This window comes from Lutra lutra, chromosome 8 (assembly GCF_902655055.1).
Source record: "Lutra lutra chromosome 8, mLutLut1.2, whole genome shotgun sequence".
NCBI classification, from domain to species: Eukaryota; Metazoa; Chordata; class Mammalia; order Carnivora; family Mustelidae; genus Lutra; species Lutra lutra.
In genome coordinates, this window is record NC_062285.1 from 121,920,895 (window position 1) to 121,944,540 (window position 23,646).

Here is a 23,646-nt window from a genome sequence, read left to right on the forward strand (position 1 = left end):
AGAAATGATAGATCGTAACCTTTGAGGCTGGGCCATTAGAGACATTGTGACTTTCACCTTGCAGTCACTTGGATAGCTCACTCTGGAAAAAGCCGGCCACCATGTCATGAGGACACTCAAGCTACCTGTGGCGAGGCCCACATGTGGAGGGACTGAACACCATGTGAGCAAGCCATCTCGGAAGTGAATCCTCAGCCCCAGTCAAGACCTCAGGTAACTCCAGCCCCAACTGACAACTTGACTACAACCTCAGGAGGGACCCTGAGCCAGAACAACCGTCTAAGCCAGTCCTGAATTTCAAACCACAGAGACTATGAGAGATCATAAATAGTGATTGCTGTTTAAGCCACTAAACTGGGGAGTAACATGTTACAATAGATAACTAGTACAGGGACTATTAACCTAAAGCATTTGGTATCAATCATTTTGGTTTGTCATTTAATAAGCATGAGGCCGTAGTGTAGAATATGTTTTTATATTATTCTACCTCTCTAGACACAGCTAATTATTTAATGGATGGACTCATACTTAAAGCCAAGTCAATCAGGGTCATTCCTTGGGATCTTTGTAACTGAAGCTGAACAGAGAGATTTATTTTCTGGTGGTAAGGATAAGAGAGATGAGACTCAGGAGCTGAGAGTGGCCATATTTCATACTGTGTAAAGAAAGATTTTCTAAGAGAAAAAATTTGACAACACAGAGTGAAGTGGGATTGAGAGACTGAAGAAAAAAATACCTAGCAGCATTCTGCTCCCCAGTTCTAATGACCACTGATCTGCCCCTCACCCTTCTCAGTGTGAGCCTTCCAATAAATTCCCCTTTGGGGGTTCCTGGGCAGCTCTGTCAGTTGAGTGTCCAACTCTTGTTTTGGTTTGGGTCATAATCTCAGTTGTGACATTAAGCCCCACTTCCAGCTCCATGCTCAGCAGGGAATCTGCTCAAGATTCTTTCCCCTTCTGTGCTTTTGTTCCTCCCCTTCTGTTCCTTTGTTCCTGGCTCTGCTCTCTCTCTCGCTCTCTCTCTCTTGCGTGCGCTCTCTCTCAAATAAATAAATAAAATCTTTTTTTTAAATCCCTTTTTGTCTAAGTTGGTTTAACTTGATTTTCTAAGCCTTGCCTCCAAAAGAATTTTGACTGATCCACTGATACACTCCCACATAAATTCATGCTTCCCCTAACACAGCACTGGTAACACTAGGCTGTAATTGCTATTGCTTATCTACCTCCCTGTCCACAGTGATCTTCATGTTCACAGCATTCTGCCCTTCTCTGGAAACTACACTCAACAGATAGGGTAAGACTCCAACAATCATGTCTGTACCTCACAATCTTGGGGCCTGAACCATAGTTAAGTAACTCAAGGTGAACCAATCAAATTCTCCCTTTAGGAATTTGGAACTGATAGCCACAGAGATTGGACACAGAAACCCCTTCACACTAACAAGAACACTCTCGGAGGAGGTGGTTAACCTCCAGCTAGTAAGATGCCCCAAGCTGCCTTAGTCCCTGTGAATTCTCTAAGAACCTCTAGTATTCTTCCAACAAGCCTGCAAGGACATTTTGCTTCCTAAAGCCAAAAGAAGGCTGACTAATACATGCCCTTACCTACTGTAATCTCCATGTGAGCAGAGACAAATTGTTCATCTCCAGATCCACAGTCAGAATTCACTAAATATTTTATGAATGACTGGAGCTCCCTGCACTCTGTGGGAGATGCTCTTCTTCCCACTAGTTGGCTAAATCTTGATTATTTTTACTCCCTTGTCTTCAAGGCCCTAAAGTCCTCTGTCCTGGCCTTGGTTCTCCCTGTGCTGTCAGCTATAGGGACCAATGACTCCTTTGTAAGCAGTACATCACATCCCTGATCAGCAATGCATTTTAGATACTAAAGGTCCTAGGCCTCCCATCACCCAGGAAGCTTTACCTTTGACTGCATGCCCAGGGCCACCAGTCTTATCATCCTGTTTTTATTGTGCATCTTGTCTGTGCTGAGCTAGAGCCATGCTGACCAGATAGCTTCCATGGCCAGAGCTGGTTTTATCCTGACAATGCTATATTTCCAGCAGGCTCTGACCCTTAGATCTTATTATTCCTCTGGTCTTTGCTCTCAGTAGTCTAGAAGGGGCTTTTTAGCATGAAGCTAAAAAGCGTTTTAACTTTGGGTGGGAAAGAATGAGTTTCTTTCTCCCATTGCTTTGGCTGGGAAAGAATGAGTTTCAGGGAAAATTCTGCCTTTCATAGGACCATCCTTTTAAGAACAGACCTTGTATATAAAGAAAATAAGAGCTAGGAATGGGACAAAGCACAGGAATTACAAATCAAGTTCAGGAGCTTCCAACTGCAAGAGAAGGAACTAAGAAATTGTGGTTAGCAGAGGATAAAGAAGCAAAGTGTGGTGGGCAATTGTTGAATGACTACCTAAAATTCATTCCCCATTTTCTCATATTTCTAAAAGTGCCCAGAGTTTCCTTTGGGGAACTGCTCCCCTATGCTTAGCTATGGATGGAAGTGATACCCCTTTAGCTCCACACCCAAAGAACCTGAACCAATCACCTTTTACCTCAGGGATCAATCATCATGTGACATTTCTCTGGTCATGGCACCTGATAAGCACATTACCTAAACTGGTTTAATCAGACTGAAGCCCAGCTCCTTGATATTTGGAGGACAAAAATCTATCTTTCTCTGACATGGAAAAAATACGTAGACCCAGAAGCTGCTGGCAGCCATCTTGCACCCATGAGGGCAGGTAGCCTTTGGATAAAGCTGGCAGCATGACAGGTAGAGTTGAAAATGAAAATGAATTGGGGAAGGGGCACCTGGATGGCTCAGTCAGTTGAGCATACAATTCTTGATCTCTCGATGGTGAGTTCAAGCCCCACATTGGGCATAGAGTTTACAAAGAAGGAAGGAAGGTAGGAAGGAAGGAAGGAAGGAGAGGGAAAGGAGGGAAGCAGAGGCAGGAGGGAAGGGATGGGAGGGAGGAAGGAAGGGAGGAAGCAGGGAGGGGAAGAGGGAAGGAGGGAGGGAGGGAAGAAGAAGGAAGGAAGGAAGGGAGGGAGGAAGGAAGGAAGGAAGAAAACGAACTGGGGCACCTGGCTGGCCAAGTCAGTAGAGCATGAGACTCTTGGTCTCAGAGTCCTAGAGTTCAAAGCCCACCTTGGGGGTAGATTTACTTAAAAAAAAAAAAAAAATTTTTTTTTTTTTTAATGAACTGAGTCCTGAGTGATGTCTTTGAGCTCCTAGAGCAAACTAACCTGTTGGCCCATTCTAGATTTGGCAGTGACATAAGCCAATAAACTCTCTAAGAGGTTAGAGTTTATATTCAGTTTCCCGATACTTAATGTCTAAAAAGTATGAACCAATACACAAGAGCTAACTAGCAAGCACCACATGCTAGAGTCTGGGCAGAACCATAGGGATGCTCTTCTACTATAGGAAGGACTCTTCCACAGTCTCTCGGTCCTGCCCCTCAGTAGGTATAAACCCACTGGTTTCAAAAGGGTAGACTTAGAACCCCAGAGTTGACAGAAATTCATTGAATAGTTGAAATGGAGGTAGTAATTCTAAAGTTTAGCAGCAAAAAGTGCCTTGTGATTTGAGCTATATTTAAAATTGCTACATCTAGTATGCTTTATTTAAAGTGTAGTTTAATCATAAGCAAATAAAAATTTACTAGCTGAACTCACTTGCAAGTTTAAATGTTGGAAACTGACAGAGGCTATTACCTTCTACTGAACTGTAGAGAATTTAGAAGTTTCTTGGGTTTGTCCAGTTTATTAGAAGGGAGTTTTTGAGGGGGGAAAAAAAAAGATCTTCAACATTTATAGGAAAATAAAGTCATTTGTTTTCCTGAAATCCCAGGAAGTTGGAAGCAAGGCGGGATGCATGTGTCCTTCTAGTGAACTCTCTCCCACAGCCCTGCATTTGATTCCTCTCTGGGCGTGTTCTACTTCCCCTACATTACAACCTTTGATAAAACTGGCCAAATGAAAGGTTGTACCTAGTGAACACTTGAGGAAAATAATTCTGCCTTAGGCTGTGAGCCAGAGACTAGGCAGGGCCGTTGGAACCCAGGCAGGCCTTTTCTCCCTCTGGGCCCTGGTCCCATTTTCCTCACCAGTGCCCTCCAGTTCACCTCTCCATTCTCTGCTGGGACCTTGATCCACATAGTATTGTGATTTTCCCCTTATTTCCAACTTCTTTTCTCCTGCTTTTCCCACTTAATCTATAAACATGCTCAAATTGCTCCTCATCCTAAAGAAAGAAAAGGGAGGAGGAGAAAACAGAAGGAGAGAAATAGAAAACACAACCTTCCTGTATCAGGTTGAATAGTGCCCACTACCACCACCCCCACAAATTCATGTCTACTTGGAACCTCAGAATGTGACCTTATTTGGAAACAGAGTCTTTGAAGATATAATTAGTTAAATTAAGATGAGATCATACTGAATTAGGGTGAGACCAAATCTAATGACCGGTATCCTTATAAGAGAAAACAGAGACCCAGAAGAGACACCCAGAGAGAATACCATGTGAGACACAGGCAAAAATTGGAGGGCTATATCTACAAACCAAGGAATGCCAAAGATTGCCAGCAACCACTGGAAGCTAGGAAGAAGCAAGGAAGGATCCTCCCCTAAAGCCTTCAAAGCAACCATGGCCCTACCAACATCTTGATTTCAGACATCTATCCTCCAGAATCACATGAATAAACTTCTGTTGTTTTAAGTCACCCAGTTTGAGGCAATGTGTTATGGTAGCCCTAGGAAACCAATCCACTTCCCATTCTGTTATTTTTCTTCTTGCTCATTTGAACTCTAATTTTTCTACAATGGACATGGATTATTTGAACAACAAAAGCCTAAAGATTCCAAACACTTCCTTGATTCTGCATCCTCTTGCTCCTTCCCTGCTCTCAAAGGCTATCTATACCCACTGTCTCTACTTGCTCTCCTCTCAAACCCTTCTCAACCCACTCACTGCTCTGGATTCTGCCTTCATCATCCCAATGAAACTGCCCCAGCAAAGTCTTCACATTCCCAAATCCCCTAATTTTTAACCTTTCTTATTGACTCTCTCTGCCATATCTGTCAAATATTCTTGCCTTCTTAAAAAGCTCTCCCTCTAACAATGTACAACATGGAGTATTTACATTAAAAACTATTGGTTAGATGTATATACATCACAGCAGACATGGATGGATTTTAAAACATAATGTTTGGTGAGAAATGTAAGAAATGGAAAAAGATCTCTAATACATCACTTATACAAACTAGAAATATATACACAAAGCATCAATATGCATTTTTTCAAATACATTAGAATGGTCTCCCACATGGTAATGGGGCAAAAGGAATAAACAAGTAAGGTCTTTCATAGACCAATAAGTTGTTCTTAGTATGCCATGAACTACAGTTGGCTCAATCCTCCACACCTGGGGTCACCTCCCTACCCCTAGAAAAACCCATCTCTCTTATCTGGGCTTTCATGACCCCACACTCACCTATCCCCCTCTTTTTTTTTCTTCTTCCATAAATACAGTAGTTCCTCAGAATTCCTCAGGGTTCCTTCTGCTCTTGCTTAGTCTCCCACAACTGGGCCTTCAAATATCATCAAAGGTTGATGACTCCCGTATTCTATATTTCTAAATCCAGGTCCATAAATCCAGCTTCCTTATATACCAGGAATACATGTTCATGAATTTATCAGAGCTAGGATGAGCTTCCTGATCACAATGTAGTGGCTTAGGTTAAAATCCAGAGTCAGCCTTACACAGGTTAAGAGGGTGGTGTGATACAAGACACAAAAAAGTAAGGCTCTCTTTTCATTTTTCACCCGGCCTTCTACTGCTAACTTACTTTCGGGCAAGCAGGTAGACACTGGGCTTATTTTACCTAACAGTAGCTGCTATAACACATAAACCCTAAGTTCTCAGCATCCTATTATAATCAAGGTTATTTCTCACTCACATCACAGATCAATGCAAGTATAACTGGTGGGGCAATCATCCTCCATCAGTGATCTAGGGATGGGGCTGCCTCTTGTGACATCACCATCTTTAACATACAGCACCCGAAGTCAACGCTGGTGGATGTCTCTCCACCAGCCATGAGAAGAAGAAACTAGTACTGAAGATGGTCCCTGGGGGATTTTATGGAACAAGCCTGTTGGTGATCACCTCTGCCCATATTCCAGTGGGCAAAACTCAACATATGACCACATTTAACTGCAGAGGAGACTGGAAAATATGGCCCAGCCATGTGCCGGGAAAGAAGAGGAAATCACTCAGGCAGACATAGCAATCTCTTCCACAGGGCTTTTCGTGCATTATCTCACTCTTTCCACAACTACTTTATTATCTTTATTTTACCAATTAGAAAATCAAGTCAGAGAGAAAAGTGAACAACGAGCCTTAAATGCTCAAGACCCTGAAGCATTTTCTCCTGGCCAAACTTACCAGTCAGGCAGTCAATTAGAGCTACAAGATCCGATTGGCAAAACAAAACCACTTCCATGAGCAACTTGTTGCTAAAATCCTTGAAGATGGCATGAATTTCATTTAGGAAACAGTCGATAGTCTAAGAGTCACAATTACCAATCTGTTTTTTTCTCTCTCTTTTCAGAGTTGAGCATTTGAACATAGGGATCCACAAATGGCTGGTACAGAATTCTCTTCCTGTGTAATAGCGGCTGGTGCTGTGTCTTGACGGTCTTGATTTAGAGTCATATTCCTTATTCGTTATGTTCAGGTACCTTTCCTTTCAAACAAATTGATGAAAGATAAAGGATTCACCTAGGCAGCTGAGAGCTGACATCTAAGTATTGTTCTATGCACTGACCTCCAATTAGCAATTCTAATTTTTTTGAAATAATGCACTTGACTTATAACCACTTTTAAATTCTAGTAATACCAAACCAAATGAAGGTCTTTACCTCCCTGTTAAAGTCTGACTAGTATGTTGACATTAGTTATATTATTCATAATTCCTGTTATAAGACTTCCTACCAATAACTCATTGTGCTACTAGGCCAGAATGACCTTGTAGAGAAAAAAGAAAAAGAAAATGTTACATTTGTTTATTCTGTTCTCATGATGAGACATTGGAGCTAGAGGGCATCTGGAGAAGTTGGAAGTTGTCTGCCAAAAGAAAATAATTACCATTTTTCCAAACTTGACCTGAGCCATGTGTACTTTTGTCTCTCAGAGTCATGTTTTATAACCTCTTTTGTCAAAACTTAAAAAATGGGATTAAACAATCCCTCTGCTCCAACACAGCAGAAAGGAGACAGTCCTTGCCTCACTGGAAAACAGGAGGGGGTCTTCTACAGTTAACAGAGGCACAGGGAACCTCAGTGAAATTTCCCCTCGGGACCTACGCTGACACAAGGCAACTGTCTCATTCAACTTTATGTTTCCATAATGCTGCACATTTAAGGGGTGCATGAGTATTGGAGCACCTGGTTGACTCAGTTGGTTAAGCATCTGACTCTTCATTTTGATTCAGGTCATGAGCTCAGGGTCATGAGATCATATCCCATGTCAGGCTCCGAGCTCAGCATGGAGTCTGCTTGTCCCTCTCCCTATGCTCCTCCCCCTCAGACTCTCTCTCTCTCTCTCTTTCTCAAATAAATAAATAATAGAAGTGCATGAGTATTAAAAAATACTTGAATTAGGGGTGTCTGGGTGGCTCAGTTGGTTAAGCTCTGCCTTCAGCTCAGGTCATTATCCCAGGGTCCTAGGATTGAGCCACACATCAGGTTTCCTGCTCAGTAGGGCGCCTGCTTCTCCCTCCCCTGTGCCCCCTGCTTGGGCTCTCTGTCTGTGTCAAATGAATTAATAAAATCTTTTTGAATTATTTAATGTTAGGCCATGTCATCTTATAAAATCAAAACATTAGAACTCTGTAAAAATTCAGTAGACTTATTCAGAATTCTATTCCTTTATTACTGAGACAATAAAAATTGGTTGAGCTTTCATATTTTCAGGAATTTGGTATGAAAAAATATTAACAAACTTCAGGGAAAATATTTTAATATAACTTCTTGCAATTGATTTTTATGAGAATAAAAATTTTTCTACCTTCCTCATTATTGAAACTTAAAAAACAATCAATGAACATAAGCCTTTGGAAATCAAAATGTTATTTAGGTTTTGTCTTGGCAGGCAGGTCTTAGGTTCCTATTGCATCGATAGGTCTATTTAAGTAAAACACATCACCTGTTTTTCCTCTCTAAAAGGTTTCGCTCCCAGATGATTTCTATGGCTTAAATCCTAGGACTACTCATTTCAGCAATCTGGAAGCTCAGACCTTCCCTTTACTTAAGCTTTCCAAGTGTTACAACTTGCTTTAAAACACAAAATCAAAACCACAAATACACACACACACTCTCCTTTCCAGAGCTCTTCTAATAATCTCGTTTATTTTCAAGGAGGTTGGCAGCGCCAAGAGAGTCTTCATTTTCTCTCTCTGGTTGGTTGTCCAGGAATGCCAAGCACGCCCTCATAGATGATGCTGGACGGGCATGTCAGTCTGGCAGCAAGAACGTGCTCTGTTCAACAACTACCACGAGACTGCCCAGAAGAACAGCACCCCCATCTTCCCTCCCTCACTCACTGAGTCAACCTGAACCAGATATGAAATCCAGACTAGGATCCAAATTCTAGCCCAGAGAAAAACCAACTGCTCCAGGCCAGGCATGAGGATTTCTTCTGACCTGGAATGACTCAGGAGCTGGCAAGTTAAAATCCACCCACTGAAGCTTCTCTAAACCAGGGGCTGCCTCTGAATTAAACCAGCATGTACTCTTCCTCCAATGACTTAATCAGCCTCTGATAAAATTAATCAGAGACTCAAGTGGTTTCTAATTCTACTCCTTTCAATACACTCACTTCAGTGAAAGTATTCTGTATGGTGTTATAATGGTAGGGACATACCATCACATTTATCCAACCATGGAGAATGTAACCCTAGGGTTACCAAGAGTGAAGACTAATGTAAACCATGGACTTGGGGTGATCATGATGTGTCCATGCAGGCTCATCAGCTGTAACAGATGTACCACTCTGGTGTTAGATCTTGATGGTGGGGAAGACTGTGCATGTGAAGGAGAAGGAGGGGAAGGCAAAAATTTATGTATCCTCTGTATTTTCCACTCAATTTTGCTATGAACCCAAACCTGCTTTAAGAAATAAAGTTTAGGCCGCCTGGGTGCCTCAGTGGGTTAAGCGTCTGCCTTCGGCTCAGGTCATGATCTCAGGGTCCTGGGATCGAACCCCACATCAGGCTCTCTGCTCAGCGGGAAGCCTGCTTCCCCTTCTCTCTCTCCCTGCCTCTCTGCCTACTTGTGATTTCTCTCTCTGTTAAATAAATAAATAAAATCTAAAAAGAAAAGAAAGAAAGAAAGAAAGAAAGAAAGAAAGAAAGAAAGAAAATCTATTAAAAAATAATGATAGATAGGGACACCTGTGTGGCTCATTCGGTTAAGTGTATGCCTTCAGCTCAGATCATGACCCCAGGTCCTGGAATCCAGTGGCACATCACTCTCCTTGCTCAGCAGGGATCCTGCTTCCCCTCTCCCTCTGCCCTTCCTCCTTGGTTGTGTTCTCTCTCTCTCTCCCTCAAACAAGAAAATAAAATCTTTTAAAAAAAAGAAAATGAGGGGGAAAAAAACATGATTTTTCTCACCATCCAGATGTGCATCATTCTCTTTCATATATATATATGTAACAGGACAATTTCTAAAATATTAATTGTTTTTGCTTTCTGTTTGTTGCTCCCCACCTTCAGCCAGATGGGTGGTCAGTCACCCAATGCTTTAGAGATTTTTAGCAGAGGTACTAAAGAGAACACACCATGTGTATATATATTTTTTTCCTTTTAATGTCAAAAGCCATATTGCAGTATAAAACAAACTACTGGAAAGGATATGCAAATAGTTGAAAACAGTTTTCACTGGCCCCTCCCCTACTCTACCACCCATTCCCTGACAAGCTAAGACCTTCTGAGCTGGAAAATTCGAGGAGAGTCAAAAGAGGAAGCAAGGTCAAGCGCAGAGTGTGGAGTGTGCATTGAGCCCTCCAAACAGACTCTGCTGTGACCCAGTATCCAGCCTCCACTTTCTTTCTTACTTCTACAACCTCAAATTTGTTCAGGTGTCATTTTCCCAGCCTTCTTCTTACAGTAAAGTATGGCCACGTGACATAATACTAGCCTACTACATGTGAGCAAAAGTCTGCTAGAAAGTTTAAGAAAATATTTTGCTTTTTTTATATAGACACCCTCTCTTCCTTCTTCCTTAAATGCAGAACTGATACCCAGTTGGCTACCATGAGGCAGCAAGTTAACAGACTAAGAAAGGATAGCAAACAAAAAGATAAAAGCCTTAGATCTGTCTGTCCAATGCAGTAGCTGTTAGTTTCATGAGGCTATTAAGCAACTGAAATGCAACCAGTTCAAATGAAGATGTGCCATAAGCATAAAATCCCATCAAATTTTAAAGAATTAGGACCTCCCAGAAGTGTAAAACAGTTCTGAAATAATCTTATTTCTAACTGTGTATTGCAAGGACATTATTGGGAATATATTGGGTCCGATGATATATATTACTAAAATTAATTTTACCTATTTACTTTTTTAATATTGCTACTAGAAATGTTTAAATTACATGTGATTCACATTATATTTCTACCAGACAGCACTGCTCTAGAATATGAATGACATCGTGGAGTCATTGCACCACTGAAACTTATGAGAAAAAATAAATCATTATTAAATCACAGTTAGTTAGGTTATCAGTTTCTTGCAATCAAATGCATTCCTGGCATATACAAGCATCCTTGGAGTGGAGTTTCAGAATGGGTAGAAATTTAAGAACCCCTTTAAACTTTGGGGAGCCAAGAATAGAGATCTGTAAGCTGAGCATAAGCTGAGGATGTATAGAGTCTCCTGACAGCCTCATGGAGCAGCAATCATAGAGCAGAAGAGAGGGACATTTCCATATTAAAAGAGCCTGGTGATCCCTAGATCTCCATGGTTCCCAGATTGCCCTGCAAGAGCATCCAGAAGCTTTTCAGAGTCTAAATGGTGCTTAGAAGTAAGCTAAATGAGGAAAGGAACTGCCTGGACCATAAGATCATCCTTCAGGGAGCGCCTGGGTGGCTCAGTGGGTTAAGCTGCTGCCTTCGGCTCAGGTCATGATCTCGGAGTCCTGGGATCGAGCCCCGCATCGGGCTCTCTGCTCAGCAGGGAGCCTGCTTCCTCCTCTCTCTCTGCCTGCCTCTCTGCCTGCATGTGATCTCTCTGTCAAATAAATAAATAAAATCTTTAAAAAAAAAAAAAAAGATCATCCTTCAGCCCAGATAAGAAATCACTACTACAAAAGGTAGGACATGGCCTTGCTATACTTGGGGAGTGTTGAGGATGAGGCCCCGTCTCCAAAGAGTGGAAATTAGCTGGAAACAGGCCAGGGCCTGAAGACCGTCAGGTGGGTAGGGAGACATTTGATGCAGAATGTCATGTACAAGAGGAAAAGCAGGCACCCCCTTTGCCCTGTTGCCAGAGTGGTGTTTACATAAGTTTCCGTGAAGTTCATGAAATAAGGAGGCCACTAGACTGATATGGCTTTAAAGCCGTGATGAGCCTACATAAGCAAACCAACTTCTAAGCCTGAAAATGTCCCAAATTTACAAAATCAAAATGCTAAGGACAATCAACACAAACGTCCTTCTAGGCTTTAAGTTGCAGCCGATCTGGTAACTTCCTTTCTTTGCTTCTGTGCCTTCTCTAGATGTCTTTCCCCTGATTCCTGTCCACAGAGCGCTCCTAGCCTCTTCTGGTTTGGCACAGCCCCCACTGGAATCGACTTTTGCTCAGATAAACTAAAATGTTTAATATGCCTCCATTTAACTCTTAACACTCCCCAGGGCTTAGCATCAACTCCAGGAGGACAAGAGGAACACAGAGAGGAAACAAGCCTATGTCAGGACTCAAAGACTGAATGACTGAGAAACCACTGAGGCCAAGTGTGTTTATCGGAAGCAGCTAAGTACCATTTTCTAGATCAGGAAGAATGGGCAGATAACTAGGGATGAGAATTGGGAATTGTAGTCATAAATTGAGTTTTAGAATATAATTATGTCACATTTTTAGCACAACCAATTTTTTGTGACTTTGATAGATCATACCCTCTATACACTCACACACACGTGCGCACACGCGCACTTATACATGTAGAGAGAGATACAGCTTTAAGTATTTTTGTAAATGGAATCATACTGTACATGCTGTTCTATAATCTGCTTTTCTCTGTTGATAACATACCTGAAAGTTCTTTACATGATCCAAACTTTCAATGCCAGACTGAAATGCACTCAGTCCACCAGACCCTTCCAGGGTCCAGGAGACTACATTTTCCAAAGAATCTTCAACAACATCTCCTACCCCACATGCTCTTCTGCCATGGGACCTGGCCCTCCGCCATCAGGAAGTGGAGACTAACCCCCACCCCCCTGAAATCTGGGCTAGCCTTGGTGACTCACTTATAGCAAAAAAAAAAAAAAATGTAGCAAAAGTGACCGCTTTATGACTTCTGACATGAGGCCAGAAAAGGCCATGCAGCTTCCCCTGGTACCCTTGCACAACTTGTTGTCTGAATGTGCTCTCTTGAAACGAACTGTAACAAACCTAAGCCCCACAGGAAGGCCAAACGTAGGTGCTCCAGGTAACAGTTCCAGTTAAGCCCAGCCTTCAGGATGTCCCAGCTGCCCAGGCACCAGCCATGTAAGTAAAAAGTCTCCAGATGATTCCAGCCCCTCACCTTCTAAATCATCCTTTGCTACTCAAGTCTTCCCATCTGAGGCACCAGATATTGTGGAGAAAAGGCAAGCAATCTCCACAGCCCCCCACTGGATTCCTGACCCACAAAATCTGGAAGCATAATAAAATTGTTCCTTTAAATTGCTAATTTTACGGTGGTTAGGTCTGCAATGATTGAAAACCAGGCCACAGGGCACCTGGGTGGCTCAGTAGGTTAAAGCCTCTGCCTTTAGCTCAGGACATGATCTCAGGGTCCTGGGATCAAACCCCACATCGGGCTCTCTCCTCAGTGGGAAGCCTGCTTCCCCTTTTCTCTCTGCCTGCCTCTCTGCCTACTTGTGATCTCTCTCTCTGTCAAATAAAAAGAGAAAGAAAGAAAAGAAAGAAAGAAAGAAAGAAAGAAAGAAAGAAAGAAAGAAAGAAAGAAAGAAAGAAAGAAAGAAAGGAAGGAAGGGAGGGAGGGAGGGAGGGAGAAAGGAAGAAAGAAAACCAGGCCACAAGTCCAACAGTATCTAGGGTGCTACAGACAGAATGTATCCCAGCCAAAATTCATATATTAAATCTTGGTCCCCCCATCCCACCCCCACTGTGATGGTATTAAGAGGTGGGGCATTTTAGAGAGGATTAGGTCATCAGGGTAGTACCCTTATGAAAGAGGCCCAAGAGCGCCCTTATCCCTTCCACCGTAGGAACACATATGGAGAAGACAACCATCTGTGAACCAGTAACAGAGCCCCCACCAGACCCCAGATCTGTCATAATCTTGATCTTAGACTTCCCACCCTCCACGCCTCTGCAAACTAGATTTCTATTGTTTCTAAGCCCCCAGTCTATGGTATTCTGCTGTAGCAGCCTGGACAGAGTAAGACCCAGGGAAAATGAATGCTGCCAGCCTAAAAACTAACTAAAAAAGCAAATTCTCTATAAACATCTAATGGAGTACAATAAGAGTCAAGCCCGAATTTAAATTTATTTTGGATTCTCTCTGCCAAATATCCCCCTTGTCAATGTGTGGCTTCATCATGTGTGGCCAATGCGTGTGTCAGACACTTTACAAAACACCAAACATACTAAACAGTTCATTTAATTCGCAAGAACTGTAAGAAAAGTATTTTACCCTCATGCTACAGATAATAAATCTGAGGCTCAAAACACTTAATCAGCTAATATATGGCAGAGCAGAGATCTGAATGCCAACCCTCGACTCCAGAACACCAGGCTCTACCCACTCCATTCAAGAGTTAGCTGTGTAGCATTTGCAGGAAAGCTTACATACCATAATAAACCAGCTTTTCCCACCATTCCCCTAAAAACAGAGAGAGGATTTCAGTGATATATGATCATGGAGAAGATCCCATGGCCTCATCCCTAGTTCTTTTTTGTGATGGTATACTCTGGCAATGTAGCCACTCATCTATTTCATGGGGTGGTTATATAGTTACATTTACATAGTTCAAATCCTTTTCTCAACCAAAATGTTTATCAAGCCAGTCTGTCAGCATGTACACATATAAAAGACCCGCTCCACCAAGAAACCCCAAAAATAACATTATCAATATCAACATTCTCTGAGTTGTTCTTTTTTCTATTTTTGATTTCTATAAGGGCATATGTTGAGTTATTACTGTCATTCTCTGATGTAACAGTGGACAAATAAAGTGGGGAGAATACATGGGTAGACAGTGAGTTTGACAGAGGCATTTATAATTTATCAGGATATTGGTACTAACACTTCTTGATTTTTATTTTTTGTTGTTGTTGTTGTTTTACCCAGAAAAGGGGGATCTGAATTTAACACTAAAATAACTCCTGGGACATAAACCATCAAATGGTTTCTATAAAGGTTCAATTTTATATCCTCAGCTTTGATTGTCCTAATATCAACTATAATACCAACAACATCTAGGATAATAATATGAGCTTATAATTAGAGAGTGTTCACTAGGTTAAATGCTTTACATTTTACCATGTTTAATATTAATAGCACCTCTACGGTATTTCCACTCCTATTATCTGTAACTTATACATGAGGAAACAGGCTTGAATGGCTGACCCAGAGTGACTCGGGAGAAGCTGTAGAGCTGATCTTGAACCAAGGCCCATCTGACTCCAAAATCCATGCTCTTAGCCCCTTGGGTTCTCTTTCCATTTGGCTGTCTTGCTGCCTTCACCGTGGCCCAACATCTATTGTACATTCTTCCTGTTTGGAGAATTTCTCACATGACAAGTCCCACACTCAAAGGCAGAAATCAGAGACTTGCTTTCTCAGCCTCTCTTGCGCCTAGGCAAGGCTCTACTAATCAGATGCATCCATATAAAAATTCAACTTGCAGAACCAGAGGAGACAACAGGCAGTGTCTTCTGGGAAAGGTGCCAATGGAGTTGCCAACCTCTGGAGGCAGTAGGGATAGATGTTCCAGTGGAGGTCTTCACCATGGACAGCAGTACACAGAACTCTAACAGGGCCTTTGGTGTGGCCACCATGTCATTTGTTTCTGGCTGTGAGGCCCCAAGCCTGACTCTGACCCTCTCAGAGTTTCTCTGACCTGTCAGTCCGTCCTCCATAAATGCTGTTTCTGCTAAACTAGCTACTAAGCTCTCTGGGACTAAGAACCCAACTGGCACAATACCTTCAGAACTCAACAAATATTTCAAAAGGAACTATACAGTCCTGTTTGTTTTGTTTTTCACAAGCTACATTTAAATTTATTAGTAATCATTTATTTTTTTTAAGATTGTATTTATCTATTTATTTGACAGAGAGAGAGAGATTACAAGGAGGCAGAGAGGCAGGCAGAGAGAGGAAGGGAATCAGGCTCCCTGCTGAGCAGAGAGCCCGGTGTGGGGCTCGATCCCAGGACCCTGGGATCATGACCTGAGCCAAAGGCAGAGGCTTTAACCCACTGACCCACCCAGGTGCCCCAGTAATCATTTATTTTACATGCACACAGATTTTGGGGCACCTGGCTGGCCCTGTTGGTGGAGGATACAACTCTTGATCTCAGGGTCATGAGTTCGAGCCCCCCATTGGGTGTGGAGCCTAGTTCAAAAAAATTAAGAATTAAACGCACACAACTTTTTCTAAGTGGATGAGTTCCCTAATAATTTGTCAAAAACGGTGGGACTAACTAACCTCCTCAGCTATGTAGAACAGACCACTGACTTTCTCACCAACTGAGAACCATTTCTTTTATGAACGGAAATCCCCAAAAAAACTTCAAATATACTTTTTTCCCTTTGGAAATATTTTCTTTCTTGGCTTTTTTGCAATTAACATTAATGTGATATACCTGGTTCTAATTATGAATTTCTTCAAATTTGTATTACACTGCCTTAACTTTATTCCTAAAGCCAAACTCTAAAAATTTTGCTCATCCTTATCCTTGACCTCTGCTCTACTGACAGACTGATCACTGCACCCTAAATGATGTTACATAACTGCAAAACATTCAAAACACTTTTAAAAAAGAGATTTATTTACTTGAGAGAGAGAGGGAAAGGGAGAGACTCTCAAGCACACTGTCCACTGATCGTAGAGCCTGATACAAATCTCAATCTCACAAACCCCGAGATCATGACCTGAGCAGAAATCAAGAGTCAGACACCCAACCAACTGAGCAAGACTGGTGTCCTCAAAACACTTTTGATATGCTCTTGCCTACTGGTTGCCATCTAATCAGCAGTCTTCAGGGTTCAGTGACATCACAGATACTATACTGAAATTGGGTGTATTAAATAACTGAGTTCACAGAATGCTGAATGCTGAGACCCTCAGTTCTCTTTCCTTATTTGTCTCCCGAAATGTTGGCAACAGGATCTGAATCCTCCATGTAGATAACTGAAACACTCTCGGAGATAAACAGCTCACAAGGAAAGAACTAAAGAGAGTCATGGGAATTGAGAATGGTCACTCAGGGCACCTACACAGTGAGGTTCCCAAAGTGAACAAGATTTACCTGTACTCTCAAAAGTGCAAAGTGCCTCTTGGGTGCTCACTCTTCATCAGGAGTGAGACAACCCAAGGTTTCCAATCATCTGAGAAAAACCCATAGCATATATAAAATATATATATATTTTATATAGTATATATATAATGTACTATATATATACTATATAAAATATATATTTATACATAGTACATATATTATATATAAATATATATTTATAAGCATATACAGAAAAGCCCTCTGACTGAGGGTCAGAGAGATGATTCTACCAGCCTGCAGAGAGAAGAAAGGGACCACATATAAAATATGAAGAATCAAAATTGCTTCAGATTTCCACACAGCAATACAACTGTACAAGTCAGGGTTTATCCAAGAAAACAGAAGTTACTCTATGAAAAAAAAAAAAAAGTTACTCTAAGCAGATAAATAGGAAGGGTTTGAGTAGAGGGAATAGAGGCTTATATAACCAAGGGTTGAGGTTATGAAGGTCAGGGAGAAGCCAGTCGAAGCAGGTGATTAGAGGACTTCATCTGCAAACCTCTGAACATCTCAGCACCCTAAGACAAGCCACTGCCTTTGGTTGCACCTGCTGAGCAAGGATCTGAGGGCCACCTCTAAAAGCTGAGAAAGGTCCCCACAAATACCCAGCAAGACAATAGGGACTTCCATCCTAGAGCTGCAAGGAAATGAATTCTGCTAATAACTTGAAGAAGCGTGGACATGTAGCTTTCCCAGTCAAGCCTCCAGATGAGACACAACCAATAGACACCCTGATTTCAGCCTTGCAATACCCTGGACAGAAGGGCCAGCTAAAATGTACTGGACTCCTAGCCTGTGGAAACTAAGGCAAAATAGGTGGGTGTTGTTTTAAGCCACTATATTTGTTACTCAGCAACAGAAAACATACCCATCACGGCCTGCTGTCTGGATGAGCTGAAGAACTTTACTTCACCCCATAGAAGGGGCCAGCTTTGACTTCCTCATGAGAACAGCGGAGAGGCCACAGAGAGCTAGAAAGCTGCCCACGCCAACTATATTTCTGCAGATGGACAATACCTGATACAAACTACACCGTTACGGGGTGTCCCAACTGTGGTATAGCCTGTGTTTCCCAGAACTCGCTCTTGATCCTGACCCCTGACCTCCCAGAGGAGTTTGTGGATTCCCTGAAGAACGCTGGGGCTAGACTTATCTTGGAGATCTGTTCAGCCTGTCTTTTGAGAGCCTGCGGCTACAGTTGTGTTTGCCACTCAATTGTCAAGGATCCGAACTACATTTTTATTTTTCAAAAATTTTTTTAAATTCTAGTTAGTTAACGTAGCGTGTAATATTGGTTTCAGGGGCAAACAATGTATTTTCTAAGGATAGAGATAGGTGGTAAAAGCATAAAACAAAGCAAAGAATAATTACAAAAAATCAGGATAGTGGTTACCTTTCGAGTAGGTGAGCAGAGAATATGATTAAAGTACAGCACCAGAAGGAATTTCAGGTTACTGGCCATTTTCACTTGTGAACCTGGGTAACAGGTACATGAGTGTCATTTTACCATTATTCTTTATATTCTACAGATGTTTCATACAGTCTTCTGTGCGTATTACACTCAACACAAAAGTGCTTAGCAAAAGGTGGTATTAATTGTAAAATGGAGAAGTGTAAGACATGAAACTAAAGATTAAATTTTCATCCTGACTCCTCTGCCCTTCAATTCCTTTCCTTAGACTTCAACAGAGTATTAAAAGTATGGGGTGCCTGGGTGGCTCAGTTGTTGAGCATCTGCCTTCGGCTCAGGTCATGATCCCTGGATCCTGGGATTGAGCCCCACATGGGGCTCCCTGCTCCACAGTGAGCCTGCTTCTTCCTCTCCCACTCCCCCTGCTTGTGTTTCCTCTCTCACTGTCTCTCTCTCTCTGTCAAAATAAATAAATAAATAAATAAAATCTTTAAAAAAAAAAAACAAGTACTAGTCATAAGAAATGGGGTCTCTGGGGCACTTGGCTGGCTCGGTCAGTAGAGCATGCAACTCTTGATCGCAAGGTTATGAGTTCGAACCCTACACTGGATGTAGAGATTTCTTAAAAAAATAAAATCTTAGGGGCGCCTGAGTGGCTCAGTCCTTAAGCGTCTGCCTTTCGCTCAGGTCATGATCTCAGGGTCCTGGGATCGAGCCCCGCATTGGACTCCCTGCTCAGCAGAAAGCCTGCTTCTCCTTCTCCCACTCCACCTTCTTTTGCTCCCTATCTTGCTGTGTCTCCCTCTGTCAAATAAATAGATAAAATATTTAAAAATAATAATAATAATAAAATCTTTTTTAAAAAATGGAGTCCCAGGGGCGCCTGGGTGGCTCAGTGGGTTAAGCCGCTGCCTTCGGCTCAGGTCATGATCCCAGGTCCTGGGTTCAAGCCCCACATCGGGCTTTCTGCTCAGCAGGGAGCCTGCTTCCTCCTCTCTCTCTGCCTGCCTCTCTGCCTACTTGTGATTTCTCTCTGTCAAATAAATAAATAAAATCTTTAAAAAAAAAAATGGAGTCCCTGAAAATCAGGAACCTTTTAGAGTTTCCATTAGTAGTAAAAAGGTGGGATCTTTGATAAACAATAATAAATTGACTTCATACCTCAAAATTTACACAGAAATAAATCTCAGATGGATCAAGATTTATATGTGGAAAACTGAAAACCTGAAAGTACAGGCATACAATATGGAAGAATTATTTTATAATCTGGGAGTAGGGAAAGCCTTTGTGAGCATAATACAAAACATGGAAGCTATAAAAAGCTATAAAAAAAAACATGGAAGCTAAATATAAATACTTTTTTTTAGTATATGTGCTGCTGAAGCAAGCACGAAATACTTTTTTTTTTTTAATCCTACTTAGGAAAAAAAAAACATAAACAAACTCAGAAGACATAAAAAACTAGGAACAACAATTTCCATTCCTACAAATCAATCAGAAAAAGACCGATAACTTAATTGAAAATGGGCAAAGGAAATGAACAAAAGTTCCCAGAAACGGAATTTCAAATGGCTTTTAAATATATGAAAATACGCTCAATCTTCTCCAGAATAAGGGAAATGCAAATTAAAACTACCAGATTGTCAGATTAAAATTTTGATAACACCATGTAGATGAAGGTTAGGAAAACAGATGCTCTCACATATTGCTGGTGGGAGTATAAACTGGCTCAGCCCCTGAGGAGAACAATTTGACAATATCTATCAAAATCTGAAATGCATATTTTGGCAGGCACCATTAGTTGTAGACCCCAAAATCATTCCCCCAGATTCCCTGCTAACAGAATCCAGTTGCTCAGGTGGCAATGTGCCAAGCTCCAAGTAATGAGTTTATTTATTGATTCATTCATATTTAAGCATTTTCTGTTCTAGCTCTGAGGATACAACATTGAAAGAAGCAGACCAAATCCTAGTCTTCATGATAATCCTGCACCAACTAATGGATATTCCAGATTTTGATGTATACTTCAAATAAGAGGTGACTGTATAATTTTCATCCAATTAAGACACTTTTGAGAGTGAATGGAGTGCTATTAATAAAATACACTGGGACAGAGGCACCTGGGACAGGGACAGGGTGGCTCAGTGGGTTAAGCCTCTACCTTCGGCTCAGGTCATGATCTCAGAGTCAGGGGATTGAGCCCCACATGGGGCTCTCTGCTCAGCAGGGAGCCTGCTTCCCCCTCTCTCTCACTGCCTGCCTCTCTGCCTACTTGTGATCATTCTCTCTGTCAAATAAATAAATAAAATCTTAAAAAAAAAAAATACACGGGGACAACAAAGTGCTAACTGGGGCTGTTCCAGGCAAACTGGGAAACACGGTCATCTCTAGTAATCCTTAAATAAAGATGATACCACCACTGGTCCAGTTGCTGTCCTAAACTATGCCCTTCCATTCTAACATGACTCCACCTGGAGTCCTCCAGTCCACTCTGGAAGAAAATTAGGACCCAAACTAGTTTTAGAGAAAGTACAAATGACAGATAAGTTATGAAAAGTTACTCATTAATAATGAGGAAAAATGGAATTAAATCAACAGTAAGAAGACTTGGAAGGATTTCAAAAAAAGAAAGGATGTGATCAGAATGCTTTCAAAACATATGCCTTTGATTTAAATGTTAATGCAATTATATAATTTTCTGGGCATATCTCCAGACATAAAAGTGATTAAAACATTATTGTTAAATTAAGGAAAAACAGTGTTATGCTAACAAATTTCAGTTCTTAAAAATAGCAAAGAAGACTAGAATACTAAAAACTGATATTTTAATCACTACTCATTTCCTTTTGCCAGATAGTCACTTTCCCAATCTCCTTGTGATCCAATACTGGCTAAAAAAACAGGAAAATAACCTCACAGTGCTTCCAGAATGATTTTCTTCCTGTTAAAAGGGACAAATTCAAAAGGAGCATTTGCTCAAATTGCTTCCTACCTCATGCTCCAACCTCAAAAGTGGCCATTATGTCTGGAGCAGCAGCTTGTAACCATGAAGGGACAATCATGAAAAGTCAATTTGTATAGGATTGTAGAAAAAACACACCTGAGGAAAAAGAAGAACCCAGAGCTCTTGATGACCTCAGTGAGCTACTGAATCCTCACATCACTTGGGATGGAAGAGAGACTTTCTTCTGTATACACTTTGGTACTTACTGAATTTCATATTTTGTGCACAAATCACCTATGAAAGGTAGCAGAACATGCCACCCCAAAATATGCCACTTTGGCATAAGAATTATTTTTGGAAAAATAATTTGGAAAACAGAAGGTTTTCCTTCCTAAAAGCAGGAGATAAAACGCACATTTGAAAAGTATCCTTCTTACACCAAAAGGAAAGAACTATGCTTATCACCAGAGATGGGGTTTCAAGGCTGAGAGAATTCTGTACAAACAGATCTTGTTAAAATAACTCTTATCTTCCTCTAGCCTCCCCCATATACTTTGGTTTCTTGTCCAAAATTGGCTCTCTTTGTTCAAACTGATAATATAAGCATTTAGGTTTTGCCGCTTCTTTGAGCCTTCATTTTCCTATGGGGGGGGGCACACACATTTTGTAAAAACTAGATGTTTTTCTCCCGTTAGTCTGTTTTATGTCAGATTAATTCTCAGACCCAGTATAGATCCCTAAGAGAACAGAGGTAAAGTTTTGCCTTCTCAACAGCCATTCAAATAAAGCTTAAAGCCTGGGATCTTGTCAGTTCATAAATATTTAAAACAAAAATATTATTTGCCTATATTGTTTTGCTTTGTGGGTTTTTTTGTTTTTATTGTTTTATTTCTTCAGTGGAAATGTAATTTTTAAAAACGCACAGTTTGATGAAAAATGCAGTATGAATAATTTACATTAGAAGAGGACTTTCACGGGGCACCTGGGTGGCTCAGTGGGTTAAAGCCTCTGCCTTCGGCTCAGGTCATGATCCCAGGGTCCTGGGATCAAGCCCCGCATCAGGCTCTCTGCTCATCAGGGAGCCTGCTTCCTCCTCTCTCTCTGCCTGCCTCTCTGCCTACTTGTGATCTCTGTCTGTCAAATAAACAAAATCTTTAAAAAAAAAAAAAAAGAAAGAAAGAAAGAAAAGGACTTTCAGGGTTGCCTGGCTGGCTCAGAAGAGCACGTGACTCTTGATCTGAGCATTGTGAGTTTGAGCCCCACGTGGGGTGCAGAGATTACTTACATATATGCATGCATACATACATACATACATAAACAAACAAACAAAAAGGACTTTCAGTATCAACTCTTGTAGTATTGTGATAAACCTAAAAGCGGCAGAAATCATTATCAGGAGTCAAGCTAAAGTCTAAGTATCCAGGCCTCTTTCACCTAATGTGTCAGCAATTACTCCAAAGTATTGACTTGCTAGAATTACAGAACTAAATTTGGCTTTCTTAGGTTCAGAAACCAGAAACCTAAGCTGACTACTTTCAGAATAGACTTACTATTAGATCTCTTTTAAATATGCAGATACTGATTTTAAGTGTTTTCTAAAAAATCAACCCACACCTATAGTTTCAAAGAGTAAACCTGCCAAGCTTTTGACGTGTGATTTCTTCCTCTAAAATGCCAGACGTTCTCGTCTCCAGGCATCATCACATGCGGTGAGTACTGTGTGAAAATGGCCGTGATCTTCGTGGGTTATGTCTAGTTATACCACACTGGGACACCAGAGGGCGCGCGGAGGGCCGGGACTTGTTTTTCTTTAAATCTTGAATCAAAATCCTTGTCGAGCACAACAAAAGACTGGGAACGCAGGGGCTGGAAGACAAAGGGACAAGGAAAAAAGGCTGCACACCCAGTTTTACTGACGTTGAAGTTCGCTTCCTCATCCCTTCACGTCCCTACCTTAAGGAAATAAAACAATTGAAACTGCAAAATGAAATCTTCAACTAACAAGGAAAATCAGAGTAGAAGAAAGAGGTTTTTATTATAGTTCTAGGGAAGACTGTATCACAGGTGTGCATTTACGCTGTTTGCTTTGCTTGGTATTAGTAACTTTTTTTTTTTTTTAATGTTACTGTTTTTCTGGGTTTAAGAATAATATATGCCCAGGGTAGATAATTTGGAAAATAGAGAAAAGCAAAAAGAATAGGGATCATCAACACGCTTTCACCCAGATATAACTACTTTTAATATTTGCACATATTACTTTCCAGACTTCTTTCAGCATTTATAAATGCAGGGGCTCCTGGCTGTCTCAGTCCAAGGAGCAGGAGGCTCTTGATCTTGGGGGTGGGTGGGAGGTTGTGAGTTTGAGCCCCAGCTTATGTGCAAGGATTACTTAAATAAATAAATGTTTAAAAAAAAGATTTTAAAATATTCATAAATGCATAGAAAAATAGTATTCTGCATACTTTTTGTGCTAGTTTTGTTCTCATTT